This window comes from Megalobrama amblycephala, linkage group LG21 (assembly GCF_018812025.1).
Source record: "Megalobrama amblycephala isolate DHTTF-2021 linkage group LG21, ASM1881202v1, whole genome shotgun sequence".
Classification (NCBI taxonomy): Eukaryota; Metazoa; Chordata; class Actinopteri; order Cypriniformes; family Xenocyprididae; genus Megalobrama; species Megalobrama amblycephala.
The window spans coordinates 11,701,360-11,719,861 of record NC_063064.1 but is presented as its reverse complement, the minus strand read 5'-3'; the positions used below and the strand labels follow the sequence as shown (position 1 = coordinate 11,719,861).

At 35.6% G+C, this 18,502-nt stretch overlaps 1 long non-coding RNA gene across 1 annotated transcript; it reads right to left on the bottom strand.

The window, feature by feature from the left end:
* Window positions 1-4,846: 4,846 nt before the first annotated feature.
* On the bottom strand, window positions 4,847-14,425 carry LOC125256304. Its single transcript, XR_007182088.1, has 3 exons — window positions 13,549-14,425; window positions 4,971-5,086; window positions 4,847-4,881 (listed from the first exon to the last, which is right to left on the bottom strand). It is a non-coding gene; the product is annotated as an uncharacterized LOC125256304 (long non-coding RNA).
* Between the last annotated feature and the right edge of the window lie 4,077 nt (window positions 14,426-18,502).

The window sequence follows — 18,502 nt, the reverse complement described above, 5'->3', positions numbered from 1 at the left end:
CGACTCAAGCAAAATGTTATTTTTTTCTAACCTAAGTTCAATACTGTCAAAATTATTATAACATTTTTATTGTGGGGGAAAAAAAAAATTGCATTCAATTTTGAATCTATTAATGTTGATGAGTTGAATCAACTCCACAGCAACTGCATACATTTATCCACTAACCATTCAGAAACATCCAAATGCTTTCTAAAAGTTGTAACTTCTTCCTGAGTCTCTCCATCAGTGTCCAACTCCGGTTTGAACAATGTAAGGCTGAATACCGTTACTGACAATCATCATTTTGGCTGCGTGAGATTCTCCAGCTTTGTTGTTGTTGAGCAGCCAAAGCGCAAGCTGTTAAAGCTCCGCCCTCTTCTGGAAAGGGAGCAGCAGCTCATTTGCATTTAAAGGGACACACACAAAACGGTGTGTTTTTACTCACACCCAAATAGGGTCAAATTTGACAAGGTATAATAAATGATCTGTGTATTTTGAGCTGAAACTTCACAGACACATTCTGGGGACATTTTAAAAAATAAAAAAAAATGACAAAAACAAAAGACAATTACTAAATCTTAAATTAAACAAAATTAAAATGGAATAAATAAATAAATAAATAAAAACTGATTTAAAATTGTATCAAAAGCTACAATATTATCTCAATGATAATAAAATAACTAATTTAAATATGGTGCAAATGACAGTAACAATATAAATTATACTAAACCAGCTATATGAAGTGGAAAAAAAAAATGATCTAAGTATAAGATGGAGTGCAACAGAGCAGTGGAGGGAGAGAGAGATTCTGCAGGTGTACGGAAAAAAAAATGTCTGCCAGGAAAATGCGAAGTGTGGTTTGGACACATGCCGCAACTTTGTCACTGCAGCTGTTCTAGCTCAACAGAGAAGGAGTAAAATCCTTCTTAAAGGCACAGTCTGTTATATGTCAGAATGTTTTCATCTACACCACATGTGTTTGTCTCGCAAGATGATACCTTTAGATAAGTCAGCCTTTCGCCAGCCATAATAACAGTTTGCAAATAATAAAAAAGTCAAACAAACCATTTACAGGCTCTGGATTTGGTTTATGGTTCCCCGCGTCACCGACCATTGGCGTTAATTGGAGTCCAAAAGTATGAATTCGAGAAAGGTGAGAATTCACCAACATCTTCCCAGGAAAACAAATCAAGAGTCTGGATGGTTTAGAATCACAGTATGCCTCATTACACAGGCTTCATCGAATATAAGATGGTTAATGACCTAATGTTGATGTAGCTCAGGAAATTACAAAGTTGAGAGTTTCTGATGTGTTTTGTTGGAAATGACTTTGAATCACACTACAGCAGAATCATTGTGACATGTGTGGCGGTCTCGGTGGACCCGGCTAGCTGCCGGTTGTTTTGTGGCTATTTGGGTCTAGACAATGAAATGGGCCCCTGAGGGGAAATAAATGCTGACTCACACCATCCTTGTTAGCGTGTAGGGACACAGGCAGTGCCCTAATCTCTCCATCCATCACCCGCTCTGTGATTCCATAATGACCTGCTTTACCGCCTCGGTAAGGGCTGTGGAGCCACGGTTTACATGCCAGCTCCTCTACACAGATGGCCAGAAATAACATTCTCTGCCGCGATCGCTCACAGAGTCCATTTTTCACAGGTTATTATGGTGCTTGTGGACCAACTCAAGGTTGATGATGAAATCAGCAGTCACTGGTTGCCTGATGCTTGCCGTATTTAAATCACATTAACTGGGGAAACCCCTCTCAGAATACTGACTGTCTTTACTGGTGAATGCAGTATGCATCACAATCTCAAAATAATGTTGAGGCATTGAAAGATGTTGATAAAAGTAAATGGACATTGGCGATCAATGACTTCAGATGACACAATATCTGGATCAACATGCACATTCCCAAATTTCTATATATCCTAATTACTGTTAGTATGTAATTCATTATTTCCAGGAGCTCATTGCTTCTACCTTCAATTAAACTGCTAACAGTGATTGTAAATTAAATTGCCTAAATTATTACATTATTAGATAACTGCATTCTCTAAATTATGATGTTGACATGCATTCTCTGTAAAGCTGCTTTGAAACGATATGTATCGTGAAAAGCGCTATACAAATAAATATGAATTGAATTGAATCAATGACAGGCTTAAATTACTAATTATTTTAACAACTTAAGTAAGCAGAACTATCAAGTTTTGAGTTTGTAGTACTCATAGATGTTAATTGCATGATTAACTGAAATATTTACCCTCCCTTTCGGGTGCCATGGGCAAGGCATGCTAGGAAATAAAAAAATCCCAGCCCAGTTTCAGTTAAACTTAAGTTAGTCTAAATTGACAACTCAAAACAATGAAACGGTTCAGATTCCTTGAAATATGTCAGTGCTGTGAACTCAAAAGAAAAAGAAAGTTCTAAATACTCAAAGTTAAACAAATTTGTTTAATTAAAGTTTGTCCTACTCAAACCAATTAAGTGTTTAAAGTGTTAGGGTTTACAGTGTACACAACTCTTCAATTTTCTCTTCTTTTCAATTCATGAACAAACACTGTCAAATGTGTTGTGTAATGCAACACAACCAATTGGAATATTTGTTGTTTCATACACAGTTATGTGGAGCAGGATTTTGAACCAGTAAGATTAGTGGGTGGGGCTATCCAGCATGATGATGCAGAAATAAAAAAAATCAAACAAAATGTCCTTATCATGGTTATTATAGTAAAGTAAAATTTAAAAAAAATGTATTTAAATTATATTTAAAAAAAAAAAAAATGGTTTCTTGAAATAAAATAAATGTTAACTGAAACAAAATAAAATATGAAAATCTTTTTTTTTCAGCCAAGGCAACATTTCTCATTTTTTATGTAACTGTATGCACAAAATAATAAAACTAAAATAAAAAATAATAAAACTATAGAGATTTTTAAAAAATAATGAGAAACTAAAACTTTAACATTTAAAATGCAAACAGAATATATATATTCTGTTTGCAGAATATATATATATATATATATATAACAACTAATTCACAATATTAATAAAAACTGATAGAATCTCAATTATACTAAAATAATAGTATTCATTATTATTATTATTATTATTATTATTACCATGTCCATCCCTTTATGACCACAGTGTATCTTCTGATGGCTACTTCCAGCAGGATAACACACCATGTCACAAAGCTCAAATCATCACAAAATTTCTTGAACATGACAATGAGTTCGCTATGCTCAAATGGCCTCCACACTCACCAGATCTCAATCCAATAGAGCACCTTTAGGATGTGGTGGAACAGGAGATTCACATCATGGAATGTGCAGCCTGACAAATCTGTGTGATGCTATCATGTCGATATGGACCAAAATCTCTGAGGAATGTTTCAGCACCTTTTGGAATCTATGCCACAAAAAATTTGTAAAGTTTAGTCCACCCAAAAATGAAAATTATCCTATAATTTACTCACTCTCAAAGCCATACTAGGATGTATATTACTTCCATTCCTTCTGTTAAACACAATCAGAGTTATATTAAAAATATTCTGGCTCTTCCAAGCTTTATAAAGGGAGTGAATAGTAACTGATATTTTGAAGGCCAAAAAAAGAACATCCATCCATTCAAAAAGTACTCCATTACGGCTCCAGGGGTTTAATAAAGGCCTTCTGAAGCGAAGCGATGCATTTTTGTAAGAAAAATATCCATATCTATAACTTTATAATCACTGACTTCCATATGCGAGTTGATTCCGGCAGAAGAGTGAACTTTGACCTGACGTCTGACGTGTTGATGAACGCTGAAGTGCAGAGGACAGAGCAAAACAAAACACCGGTCACGAATTAGAAGTCTAAAACAAGAATCTTTAAATGGAAATGTCGGAGAACCTTGAGTTTATTGCCCTATTTGTTTGACCACGAGAGGAGTCTAAGCTCACACTATTCCTACATCCTACGTCATACACCAGAACTCATACAACAGTCTCTTTTATGAAAACTTGGATGGATGTTACCGGAAGCTAGTGATTATAGTCTATAAAGTTATAATTATGGATATTTTTACAAATATATGGATATATGTTACAAAAACGCATCACTTCACTTCAAAAGGTCTTTATTAAACCTTGGAGCCGTATGGATTACTTTTTTACGATGGATGGATGTGCTTTTTTTTGGGCTTCAAACTATTCACTATTACTATTCACTCCCATTATAAATCTTGGAAACTCAGATTGTGTTTGACTGAAAGAAAAAAGTTATATACACCTAGGATGGCTTGAAGGTGAGTAAATTTTTGGGTAAACCCTTTAAGGCAGTTCTGGAGGCAAAAGGGGGTCCAACTTGATACTAGCAAGGCGTAACTAATAAAGTGGCCAGTAAGTGTATATACTAATGGAGGTGACCGGCTGCTGCATCAACTTATCTCTCTTGTAACGAAAAGTGGTTATAGTATCCATGGCGACTGTTTATTTTGCTCCAGAAATTAGGTTTTAGAAGACTACCTAATGCATAACATTTAGAAGGGCTGCTACTACACTATTAAAACGTATGAGATAGTTATGAATCAAACATTAAATATAAATAGTTTGAGCCTAATGTTAACACACAAGACAATAATCAGACTGTTATGAACAGGGAAATGATGATTAGTGTTTCAAACCACTTTGAAGCAGGGCTCGATTTAACAGGCACGCATGTGTGCTTGTTTTGAATAAACGGCCTGCACAGATGGACAAGCGTTATGTGCTTTAGGAAGCACTGAAACATCACAGTGATCAAGGCCCTGCACCACCCCATGCTGCACAGCCACATTAAGCAGGCTTAGTTGAATGTAGGTGAAAGGGCTTTCTCTCTCTCTCTCTCTCTCTCTCTCGCTTCCCGAAGCAGCTCCCTGCAGAGGAAGGAAAGAGAGGGGGAGGGGAATTTGTGGTATTCTGATGAAAAACAGGAAGGAAAGATGATGGTGATTTTACTTCTTACTGAAGGCAACTTGACAGGTTTGTCTGCTCAAGGTGAGTCATGCCGCATGGCCTGCATATGCTCCAACAAAGGAAATCACTCTTTCAGGAATCCCCACAAAAAAAACAAAAAAAAACCTGTGAAGAGAAATGTCACACTGTTAATGTCAAACTACTTTTTATATGAGGAACAAGCCCCGACAGAACGAGGAAGAAGATTTTGCGTCATCCGAGAGCTTGCCGATTAACACCCACCCTTGGGTTGCGTAAATGGAATGAATGCAGGGTTGCCTTTGGCTTCAACAGCAATGTAATCGATCAAACATATGTGTTGTCTGTAACAGATCGTGACACCACAATCAAGGATGTTTATCTGTGTTCATCATAAAGCAAACATTCCTCATGATTAATGACTGCCTACAATGTCCTGAAGCGCAGCACTGTTTTATCACCCTTTTCCGTGACGGATAAGTGTGATTATCAAACAGAATCTACTCTTTGTAATCTGAATTACGTTTCATAAGTTTATGACATCATAATCGTCATGTATCAGGGATTTTTCCAAAAGCCTAAACATTATCCGTCACAGTAATGTCATTACACCTGCCGTTACGCCTCACACATGGCTGCATGTTCTTGCCTTTCAAAGTATCTTTTATGGAGTTGTATGGATACTTTTGATGCCCTGTGATACTCTACCTGTCCTATAGAGGACAACAGAGAGTTACATTTTCAAACTCAAGTATTTTCTGACCTCCTCACACATCTATTGTTGTTGGTTCCAATCCAACCTTATGCAGTTTTATACTCGTCAACGAAATTATCAATGACTTTTGTTTTTATTGCAACAATGAAAAATGTGTTAATGTGCAATAACAAAACATTAAGCATATGTTATTAATATGTATGTATAAAATATTGACAAAAGGCCCATTCAAACCAATGACGAGAACTATAACTTTAATGATAACTATAACGCTTTGTTGTTCTACTTCTATGATAAATGTGAAGTCCACACCACAACTGTAATGATCGGAATCACTTTCAGAACGATTTTCCACTGTCAGGCCAGTGCGAACCAGGGCTTTCAGTGGGTCAGGCTAGGCTAATAGCCTCGGGCCTGTAGCACAGAGCCCAAAATCACACTGCATTTCCACTGTCGGGCCAGAAGCTCCGAAGCGCTTCACTAAAACCCTCCCATAACACGCCTCTCTGGAACAACGTCACACAAACCCATCATTTCACCAACAAATGGAAATTTTATCAGAAAAATGAGAAAGAAATCACTGGAAACTAGTGAGATCGCAAAGCGAACATGATAAAAGCGGCCGTTTGTTGGCATTTTTGTTGTTTACTAGTTAAGATTTAAAACCCAAGCGTTGATGTTTTACCACAATTTTACAATAATAAGTGATAAATTGATCATAATGAATCAAAATTTAAAGGATATTTTTGTCAAGACAAAATTAAATCTGTAAACACTGATCTGCTTCACTGCCATTTTCCAGCTTTTTTCAAGTTGAAGTCAATAGCTAAGCTGTTAGTTTCGCCACCTACACTGTAAAAAAAAATTCTGTTAAATTTATGGTACAAAACCCAGCAGCTGTGGTTGCCAGAAATGTACCGTAAAAAATACGGTAGCAATATTTTAGGTTTTACAGATTTAACTTAAATTTACAGTAAAAATCAAAACAAAAAAACATTTCATTAACTGATATAATGTTAATTTGCCAACCTATTGAAGTACTAATATCTGTTTTGTACCTTTGTAATACACTGACAACGACCAAACGCAGCGGTGATGAGTCACGTGAAGTTCATCACAAGCAGCTTTTCCACTAGCTGAGAAGGAAAATACTAATATATTGATGGTGCACACAGTGTCATCCACACAAATACTAAACACTTGTGAAATTTTAAAAATGCAATAAACATTAATCTAACAACAGTAGATGTAACATAAAACCCTAATGTACATAACTGATTAGAAAACAACTAAGAAAAATGTTATTATTATTTCAATGAAAATACTTCAAATGTGAAGTGTCACAGGGAATTGTGGGAATGTCAATTTACGGTTTTTCACTGTAACAATGACTTATTTTTCACTTCCAAAAAACTATAAATTTAACAGTATTTTACTGTAAAATTACATTAAATGTATGGTTAGATCTATTACAGTTATTCACCGTATATAGTATGGAAACATTCTGTAAACCAATTAACTGTTTTTCACCGTAGCATTTTTACAGTCTTTTACCGTTAAAATCACGATCATTTTTTACAGTGTAGAGAAACCACCAGTTAGTGTTCAATTCCATATATGTGTGCGGTAAGACCATTTTAACTGCACACACGCAGTCCACACAGACCCTGCTGATGACAAAATGTAAATAGTGGGCCATAATTCTCTCCATTTTGGGCCCATAATTCTCTATACGTTTACACTTTCATCTTTTTTCTGCTACTTTACAGCTATAACCATCACTGCCATTTGCTCAGTGAAGCTAAAATCAGTTTGGCTCCGTCTTTCACTTCAGTCATGTATTATTGCTTTTCACTGACAGCATGTTTCAACAAGAACCAGTTTGAGAAAGCACAAACATACCTGGCTTGTCATTTACTTCAATACACCGGGCCAGTTCACAGCTTTTAATTTAATGGGTGTCTTGTCCACACAACCAGATGTGAGGGGGGGAAAAAATGCTTTTGTTCATTTGCAGGGCCTTTTTGATTGTATTGTTGCATGCTGGGAGTTAATTAACATGTTTAGATTTAGTTTTCCAGGTTGGAGTGACATTTGGAAATGAACACTGAATGGTTTCTCTTTTTGTAGAACTTTCCTGTGCTCCTGATTTTCATGAGAATGACTCATTTCATTTAGAGTGAGCTCTGACACTGTTGCTAAGGAAACCATGGCTCTGGTTTTGATTGGTTGAGTTGTATCTAGGCAGTGAGACAGTTCACATCATCGCTGCTCTTTACAACATCACGCGATGAGCGGAGGGCGGCACAGAGAACCAAACTCCTTTGATGTTTTTTATTAAAATGTTCTGATATTGTTGCTATTTGCTAACATTTTATCATATGTGGTACTCTTATGTAAGAGTGGAGTATGTCAGAATGATTTAATACAGTAGTTCTTAACTGGTTTACTACAGTGCCTTTATTTTACATTGGTAGCCAACACAGAACCAAAATTTTTATCAAACTAAAACAAACAAATTTGTTCTTAAACTCAGACATTGATATTGATTAATATTACCTTGAACTACATTGACCTAATAATATTAACATGACACAGATTAATGGACCCTTTTCATAGACTGTGATGAAGTATTTCCACAGTTATTAACATTGTAAATCTACATTTATATATATATATATATATATATATATATATATATATATATATATATATATATATATATATATATATATATATATATATATTATTTATTTATTTATTTTTTTTTTTATTATTTTTTTTATTCTTAAAAACGGTACATTTATAAGCCTATTCTATAGCCTACCCTGCGTTATATTACCTGCCATTAAATTTCAGAAAAAAATAGTTACCCTGCTGGGTAAGTGTTTAGCCAACAGCTGAGGGAGTTGCGGTAAATTTGACATTTTTTTGACATTTGACTTTCCCTTTTCTGACCACCATAATCAATCTCTCAATATTTTTTCCTCATTTAGAAAGGCATAGAAGCACAATCATGGATTTTTTTCTTTTGCTAAGGGCAAATGGGAACACAAATATATATATATATATATACACGTATATTTGGTTGTAGTTTCCATTGACCACTACAGAAGTTACCCAACTATGACAACTTCCGCTTCTGTGAACCCCGCAGATGTAAATAGAGTCTATTGAAAGTGTAATTTACAGTCTTACTTTAGACAAAAGAGGGGCAATAGTAGTTCTACCTTTTTAAAAGTTAATAAATATAGCTGCATTCTGCAGTTTTGGGGCCAAGCCCTTTATATGGCTATTTTGGCATATTTGGACATAGGATTTTATTAGGGAACTTTATGGATATTGCACAATTTACATGGATAAACTCTTGCTACACACTGGATTTGAGCAAACAATCTTGGATCTTGTCTGTTGCTTTCCACAGCACACCACTCATACGCCTTGATTTGCTTAATTTCACAGAAACCTGACATTTTGAAGGCAAAACTGCAGTTTTTGGCCCTAAATCAAATACATAAGTAATTAAGTCTCTAAATGTAATGATTAAATGTGATCGTAAAAGTCCCAAGGAATCCATAGACACCAATATTTTGATTTTCTGACAAACTGTTAAAAAGTTATGAGCAAAAATAGCCATTTTTTTCATATCTCATGACCTATAGTTGGCGTTGTTCCCAAATTTGGCATGGACCCTCAGATCATGGTGCTGATTAAGCATACCAAGTTTCGGTTTGATTGATCAACCAATTTTGGGTCGACATTGTTTAATTTGCAACATCATAACTTGAATAAAGATGAATATCAAAAATCTTAATGTAAAATATTGAATGTGATCAACACGAGAAGAGGAATCAGGTGTACTAAGTTCTAGAACAAATGGTTCAAAAGTTATAACCATTTGAAAAGTGAATTTTTTTTAACTGGTGGTAGCGCTATAGAGTCAGTCCTAAAGACCCCAAAGTTGGTCAGATCACTATTCATTACCATCTCTGCAAGTGTGCCAATTTTCATATTTACGGTTCATAGGGCTGCCATATTACTAACAATTCCAATATTTATATAAATATTTAATTTATAAATTACTTTTATTAAAATATATTTATCTAGAGCCACTTAAGACTAATTTTTGGGTCAGTGAGAACAACTGATACAAATATACATTGTAGTAATCACCTCTCGATAAAGATGATCTTGTCTATTTACAGCACAGCCAAGAAAAGATTATATGGATCTGTGGTTTAAACGAGAATCTCAGGGTACAGATCAGGGGATTTTTCAGGACAGTCTTCACCTCATAACACCTCCAGGCTTTCATATCTCTGTCCAAACAGAGCATCCAAGCAGTCTAGCATTGACATATTATTTTTGCTATGTAAAAAGATTTCAAGTCCTCGCTCAAGGCATCATGATTCATAGACAAGATCTAAGAGGAACTGAGAAAGCCTCTCATGTCAATGTCTGCTTATGGACAGCACCTCACACAGCCCATGCAGAGTCTATACATGGAGGAATATTAGCTTTTAAAAAATTAATTCTGCTATTATTTACTCACCCTCATGTCATCCTAAACCAGTATATCTGTCTGTCTTCTGTGGAACACGAAAAAAGATACTTTGAAGAATGTTTGAAATGTTTTTGTCCAATTGTATGGATAACAAAAACAGAGATGTTTTCTGTTTTCACAGCTGGTGGAAAGTCATACAGGTTTGGAATGAAATGAGGGTGAGCAGATGATGACAGAATTGTAATTTTTGGCTGAACTATCCCTTTAATTCCACTTAAAGTCTCTAAATGAGGAGAACCTTCTTGTCCAGCTGTGTCTCAATGAATATGAGTTTGTGAGTAAAGTTGCTGAGGAAACAGCACTCCCACTCTGAGTTCCCTCATGTTCACGGGTTAGAACATTGCTTTAAAAAAAATCGCCTGAATCTGAAGTGAGACCCTGAGCAGTCTCACTTCAGTTTCAGGCGATTTTTTTTTTTTTAAAGCAATGTTCTAACTCGTCCTCCGTCCAGGTCTGGCAGTACACCCACGCTTTCTGTGGGCTGTCTGCGTGCATATTTATGTTCCAGTAATGCCTGAGAAGCAACATGAGTCACGAGAGGGGGTGAAAGAATATAAATGTGGCACGGTAGCCCACACGATTAGTCTTGTTATAAAAAAGAATACAGTACTTCGTAATATTTCAATATTTGTGTACAATCTGATGCCTTAAAGGCACAATTTACCCCAAAATGCAAATTCTGTTATAATTTACTCACACTCATGTCGTTTCAAACCTGAATGACTTTCTTTTTTTCCTCTGCGGAACATAAAAATTTTTTTGAAGAAGTTTTGATGACCACTGACTTTCACTGTATGGACCAAAAAAGACTGAGACATTTCTCAAAATATCTTCTATGGTGTTCCAGAAAAGAAAGAAAGTCATACAGGTTTGGAATGATATGAGGGTAAGTAAATGATGACAAAATTCACTTTTTTGGGTGAACTATCCATTTAAGTTCTAATAATCAAGATATCTTGTTCCATTCCAGTTGTTTTGTCATTAAAATAAATGTTCAAATATTGGTGAATGCCAGAAGAGTAGCAACCATAAAGCTTTATTTTACAGATCTCTGGAATACTTTTTTACTTTGTTCATTCAGAATTATCAGGTCTTTAATCGTTTACTCAAAACGTTAGCACAAAAACATTATTTATACATTGTTCATGAAATGTTGGACTTTCGCCTAATGTTTTATTTTAAAAATGTTACTACTTGTTATGGAAGCTTGTTTCCGACACAGAATAAAAAAAAGTTTTTGACTTTTTCTCAGAATTGCATGATATAAAGTCGAAATTGCGAATTATAAAGTTAGAATTGCAGGATATAAACTCACAATAGTGAGAAATAAAGTCAGAATCGCAAACTCGTAATTGAGAACTCAGAATTGCTAACTTTTTTCTCACAATTGCGAGTTTACATCTCTCAATTCTGACTTTTATCTCGCAATTACAAGTTTATATCTCGCAATTTTTACTTATTTTCTCAGAATTGTCAGATATAAACTCGCAATGGCAAGTTATAAAGTAAGAATTGCAAGATATAAACTCACAACTGAGTTTAACTTGCAAATTCTAACTTTATAACAAGCAACTGCAACTTTATATCACTCAATTCTGATTTTATAACTCGCAATTGCGAGTTTATATCTCACTATTCTGACTTTTTTTTCGCAATTGCAGTTTACATCTCGCAATTCTGACTCAGAATTGTGAGATATAAACTCGCAATTGCGAGTTATAAAGTCCAATTCCAAGAGAAAAAAAAAGACTGACTTTTTTTCTCAGAATTGTGTGATATAAACTTGTAATTGCGAGTTATAAAGTAAGAATTGCTAGATATAAACTCGCAATTGAGTTTAACTTGCAAATTCTGACTTTATAACATGCAACTGTGACTTTATATCACTCAATTCTGATTTTATAACTTGCAATTGCGAATTTATATCTTGCAATTCTGACTTTTTTCTCGCAATTCCAAGTTTATATCTCGCAATTCTGACTTTTTTTCTCACAATTGCAAGTTTATATCTCACAATTCTGACTTATTTTTCACAATTGTGAGTTATAAAGTCCAATTCCGAGGAGAAAAAAGACTTAGACTTATAAAGTAAGAATTGCTAGATATAAACTCGCAGTTGAGTTTAACTTGCAATTCTGACTTTATAACATGCAACTGCGACTTTATATCACTAAATTCTGATTTTATAACTCACAATTAAATGTTTATATCACGCAATTCTGAGAAAAAAAAAAATTTCAGAATTGTGAGAGAAATATGGCAATTACCTTTTTAATTATATTTTATTTTATTTTAATTTTTTTGTGTGTGTGTGTGTGTGGTGGAAACAAGCTTCCATAACTTGTTTCAGAACGTTGAGAGAACATTCAAAAGTAACATTCTCATAATGTTTGAACTATGATACAATGGAATGTTCTCTTAATGTTCTTATAACCAAGAAAGTAACTTTTTTAAAACATTGAGAGAACATTCAGAAATAACGTTTTCATAACTTATAGGGAATATTCATGTGCTAAGCTAATACATTTTATACATAATGTATACTGTACCCCCCAAATCACTAGTGAATACATACATGATATTAAGCAACATATTGTGTCAGGGAATATGGTTGTTTCAGGTTACCATGCTGCAGACAGTTATTTAAAAGGAAGCAAAAAATTCTCTGAGAAAGCAAAGAACAAAGGTTGAGAAGAGAGAACGTTAGACTTATTGATTGTTTAATCTCAAATCTAATTCAACAAAAGTTATAAGATGGAGGCTCTCAGCGGGCCGCCTGGCAACCCTTAGCAGGAAGTAAAAGAAGGTGACATCCCTATGGATATCTGCCACCTTCAAAAGTGTGTATGTGTGTCTCAGACTTGTTCACAATCTCAAGGTCAAGGATGAGAGGCGTGTGTTTCCTCCCCCCACTGGTGAGTCAGCCTCCATTCACACACACACACACACACACACACACACACACACACACATCCAGCAGGGTGACAGTGGAGTGTGTCGCTGTGCCAGAGCACTTAATGTGATGAGCCTGCCTGGCCAAACGCTTGTGTCTAAGTGCACTGAAAAACAGAAGAAGATGTGCACTGAGGCAATTCTGCCTGTCTCAGCATAGCATCAGAAATCCGACTAATTTTTCTCACCATTTTAATATTTCCGTCACATTTTCTTTTCCTATTGCTTTGAATATCATTTACACTTTCACTGTCACTTCACACCCAGACATTTTGTCCTCTATTTCCACAAGCCGCCTCATTGTGAGACCAAAAATAAGCAGCGCTCGCTGATCTTCATTAGATTTCACCCCAAAATATTTTGATTCTGAGTGCCTACCCTCATCTGATTAACCACAGTTCTGTGTTTCCACCTTCCAGCGGTCCGGAAAGATATCGTAGACTTGTTTTTCCAACAGCATAACGGGAATGTGGGCTGCTGTTACTGACTTGACTTGATAGACTTTGTGCTCTGTTGCAGAAAAATGTGCTGATAAGTCTTTTTTCCTTTTTTCCGCCTTTAAGACAATACTCCCATTGAAGCCCGCTAGTGAAGATCCATATCGTACATGGTTACACAGAAAACAGAGTGTAATATTGCTGAAGGAAATGGCTTGGGAAGAGACGGAGGTGGTTAGTGTGGTGGATGTATAAATATTAGGGACCGCAAAAACCAGAAACTTATTTGCTAACCACCCACTGTCCAAGATATGTTTCCTATAGATTAAAGCAACAGAAGTTCATCACATGATGTGGAAAAGCATCACATCTGGTCATGGGTTTGGATGTGATAATGTAGTGAACCAAATTTTGACAGGTTAGGTGTTGATTAGGAGTCAAATCTGGTGTCTGGATCACAGCGGTTCCTTTTGTGAATCGGGTGCTAAAACAAAGCAGACAGTAAATAAACAAATATCTACATGCTAAGAAAGAAAGACAATCTAAAAGTCAAAGCAATTCAAGTAATTTGCACCCTTAAAAAAATAAGTGTACTTTAATTTTATTATGTAGTAAGTATACTAATATAAATGTATTCATAGTATACTTGTAAGTGTACTATTTTAATACTTCTTGGGACTAAATTAGCCCACGTTTTAGTTTCTAAAAGTTTACTTGGTTACACTTTATTTTAAGGTGTATGTGTTACAATGTAATTATACATTTAAGTACTGAGTAATATTAATTAACTACATGTACTCACTACAGGGTTAGGGTTAGGATTAAGTTTGGTTTAGGGTTAGTTGTATGTAATTATGCTAATTTATAATTATTACTACAGTAACTACATGTATCATGTATAACAAGGACACTGTAAAATAAAGTGTTACAATTTACTTTTAAGTGTACTTTAAATGTAACCGTAGCAAACTGAGTAAACAACTAGTTTACATCTTAAAGGTGCCCTAGATTCAAAATTTGAATTTACCTTGGCATAGTTGAATAACAAGAGTTCAGTACATGGAAAAGACATACATTGAGTTTCAAACTCCATTGCTTTCTCTTTCTTATGTAAATCTCAATTGTTTAAAAAGACTTCTGGAAAACACACGGATCTCAACATAACACCGACTGTTACGTAACAGTCGTGGTGTACGCCCCAATATGTGCATATGCCAGCCCATGTTCCCAACATTATGAAAGGCATTAGACAAGGGCAGCCAGTAACGTCTGGATCTGCACAGGTGAATCATCAGACTAGGTAAGCAAGCAAGAACAACAGCGAAAATGGCAGATGGAGCAATAATAACTGACATGATCCATGATAGCATGATATGTTTAGTGATATTTGTAAATTATCTATCTAAATGTTTCGTTAGCATGTTGCTAATGTACTGTTAAATGTGGTTAAAGTTACCATCATTTCTTACTGAATTCACAGAGACAAGAGCCGTCGCTATTTTCATTTTTAAACATGTGCAGTCTGTATAATTCATAAACACAACTTCATTCTTTATAAATCTCTCCAACAGTGTAGCATTAGCTGTTAGCCACAGAGTATATAGCCTCAAACTCATAGAGAATCAAATATAAACATCAAAATAAATACTTTACTCACATAATTCGAAGCATGCATACAGCATGCATGACGAACATCTTGTAAAGATCCATTTGAGGGTTATATTAGCTGTGTGAACTTTGTAAATGTGCTGTAATATAATCGAGAGCTCGTGTGGCAGGGAGCACGCGAATTAAAGGGCGGCGCGCTGAAAAAAATCAGTGCATAGTTAATGATGCCCCAAAATAGGCAGTTAAAAAAATTTATTTAAAAAAAAAATCTATGGGGTATTTTGAGCTGAAACTTCACAGACACATTCAGGAGACACCTTAGACTTATGTTGCATCTTGTGAAAAAGCATTCTTGGGCACCTTTAAGGTTTTATTTTGTATTGCAACTATACTGTGAACTACAGTATACTTTACTACAAATGAACGTATAGATATACTGTTAGTTTACTAGCTGTATAGTTTAGTTTATGAAAGTACACTTTGAAGTACACTTTCAATAAACTACTATTTTTAAACAGTTTTTATATTGCAAGTATACTTGTAAGGTTTTTTTTTTTTAAGTGAACTTAACCTCATACCTATAGCTTACTATTTATATGTTATTTTTGCAATTTAAGTATCAATAAATACATAGGTTGCTTTCACACTCGCAGTTTTGTTGAAAAGGGGCGTGGTAAAATTGGTAGCATGAAAGCTGTCATACGGACCTTGGAACGTACTGGGGTACCGAACCCGAGACCACTGCTGCATCCGAAATTGAATACTTTCCTACTATATAGTATGCGAAAAACAGTATGCCAACAGAATAGTATGTCTGAGTGAATAGTATTTTAAAAACAGTAGGTGAAAAGTCCCCGGATGACCTACTACTTCCATTGAGATTCTGAAGTGCACATTCGATGGACACTTTACGGTTACGCTTTATTTTACAATGCCGTAGTTACATTGTAATTACTCAAATAAGTACTGAGTATTATTAATTAACTACATGTACTTACTATAGAGTTAGTTAGGGTTAGGGTTTGGTTTAGGGTTAGTTACACGTAATTATGCATAATTTACTGTTATTACTATAGTACGTTCATGTAGTACTACGGCACTGTAAAATAAAGTGTTACCCACTTTACTATCCCATGAGGCCACAGGAGAGGATTTATGAATGACGCAACTGATGCTGGTGGTCATGTGACAGTAATAAAGTGGCAGATGTAGTACATCCCAATTTCATTCATATTATCTATATTCATATAAAACAAGCTTTTATAACAGTCGCAAAGCAAGTTCAAATTCAAATGCAGCCTAGTACCAACTCCGTATGCGATTTCAGATGCATCACATCTGTAGGAGGTGGTCTGTGTTCGGTTGCACTGAACTGTGGCGTGATTCACATGAATGTGAAAGCAACTCAGACTCTGGTGCGAGTTACAGTACATACAGTAAACCCAACTGTTGTTCACTTTGCTTCGTATATGTAACCCCTCCTGTTCGAACCACTCGCTCTAAGCAGGACTCGAACCCGGGTCTGCCGGCAGGCACCTCTTGAGATCAGGGGAAGGAGGTTTACACGCACAGCACTTACCGGCCTACATCCGTTACATATAATGGCACCAAATTATTAAAAAACACAATATATTGACCTGCGTCCTGTTTTTTTTATCATACGGCGTACAGGTTTGCGATGACGTAAGATGAACGCAAATGCACCAGTGTTAGATAGAATCAAGTTGAGAACCAATGCTGGGGAGACTCCGGGAACATTGACGCTCTGACTCGGACTGCAGCAAACGTGCCCAGTGTGAAAGCCCCTTAAAGGGTTAGTTCACCCAAAAATGAAAATTCTGTCATTTATTACTTCACCCTCATGCCGTTCCACACCCGTAAGACCTTCATTCATCTTCAGAACACAAATTAAGATATTTTAGTTGAAATCCGATGGCTCCGTGAGGCCTTCATAGGGAGCAATGACGTTTCCTCTCTCAAGATCCATAAAGGTACTAAAAACATATTTAAATCGGTTCATGTGAGTACAGTGGTTCAATATTAATATTATAAAGCGACGAGAATATTTTTGGTGCGGCAAAATAACGACTTATTTAGTGATGGCCGATTTCAAAACACTGCTTCAGGAAGATTCGGAGCACAGATGAATCAGTGTATCGAATCATGATTCAGATCGCGTGTCAAACTGCCAACGGCTGAAATCACGTGACTTTGGCGCTCTGAACAGCTGATTCGATACACGGATTAATTTTTTGATCCGATGCTTCCTGAAGCAGTGTTTTGAAATCGGCCATCACTAAATAAATCGTTTTTTTTTTTTTTTTTTTTTTTTTTGCCGCACCAAAAATATTCTCGTCGCTTTATAATATTTCGTTATTTACGTGCAGTTAGTGAAGAAGGGATAGGCGGAATTGCACTGAATGACACACAACAGAAGCGCTCTCTCGCGTGCGCTTTCTGTCTGGCGCGTGCGATCAGTTCTCCTCGCGCCTGAATAGTCAAATACACGTGCACACCATAGACAGTGGTACACACAGATGTCTAAATGTCCATCGTGTGGAGTATCTCGCGTGAATACAGTCGGTTATGGCTTAAGTGGACCTAAAACAGGTGGGTAATAACTGGATATGCGTCAGTTACGTCCATGCATTCAGCAGCCCAGTTAAAAAAAATACCTGTCTGTCATTAATGTTAATCAAACCACAAAAGATGTTAAACAAATGTAGGCTATATGTTAAATAAACCTACTGTATCTGAAAAAAAAATATTTTTTTAATTTACTATTGTTTTCATAGGGAGCAATGTCCCTTTATAATATTATTTTGAACCACTGTACTCACATGAACCGATTTAAATATGTTTTTAGTACCTTTATGGATCTTGAGAGAGGAAATGTCATTGCTCCCTATGGAGGCCTCACGGAGCCATTGGATTTCTACTAAAATATCTTAATTTGTGTTCTGAAGATGAATGAAGGTCTTACGGGTGTGGAATGGCATGAGGGTAAGGTAATAAATGACAGAAATTTCATTTTTGGGTGAACTAACCCTTTAATCATGTATTTCTTAAGTATATCTCGATCAAAAGATTAAGTACAATTATAGCCCAAATATACTTAGACTTTCCTGTATACTTGCCAGTATGAACCAAGTATACTCACGTAGCTATAATTTTGTTAAAGGTCCTGTTCTTCGTGATCCCATGTTTCAAACTTTAGTTAGTGTGTAATGTTGTTGTTAGAGTATAAATAAAATCTGTAAAATTTTAAAGCTCAAAGTTCAATGCCA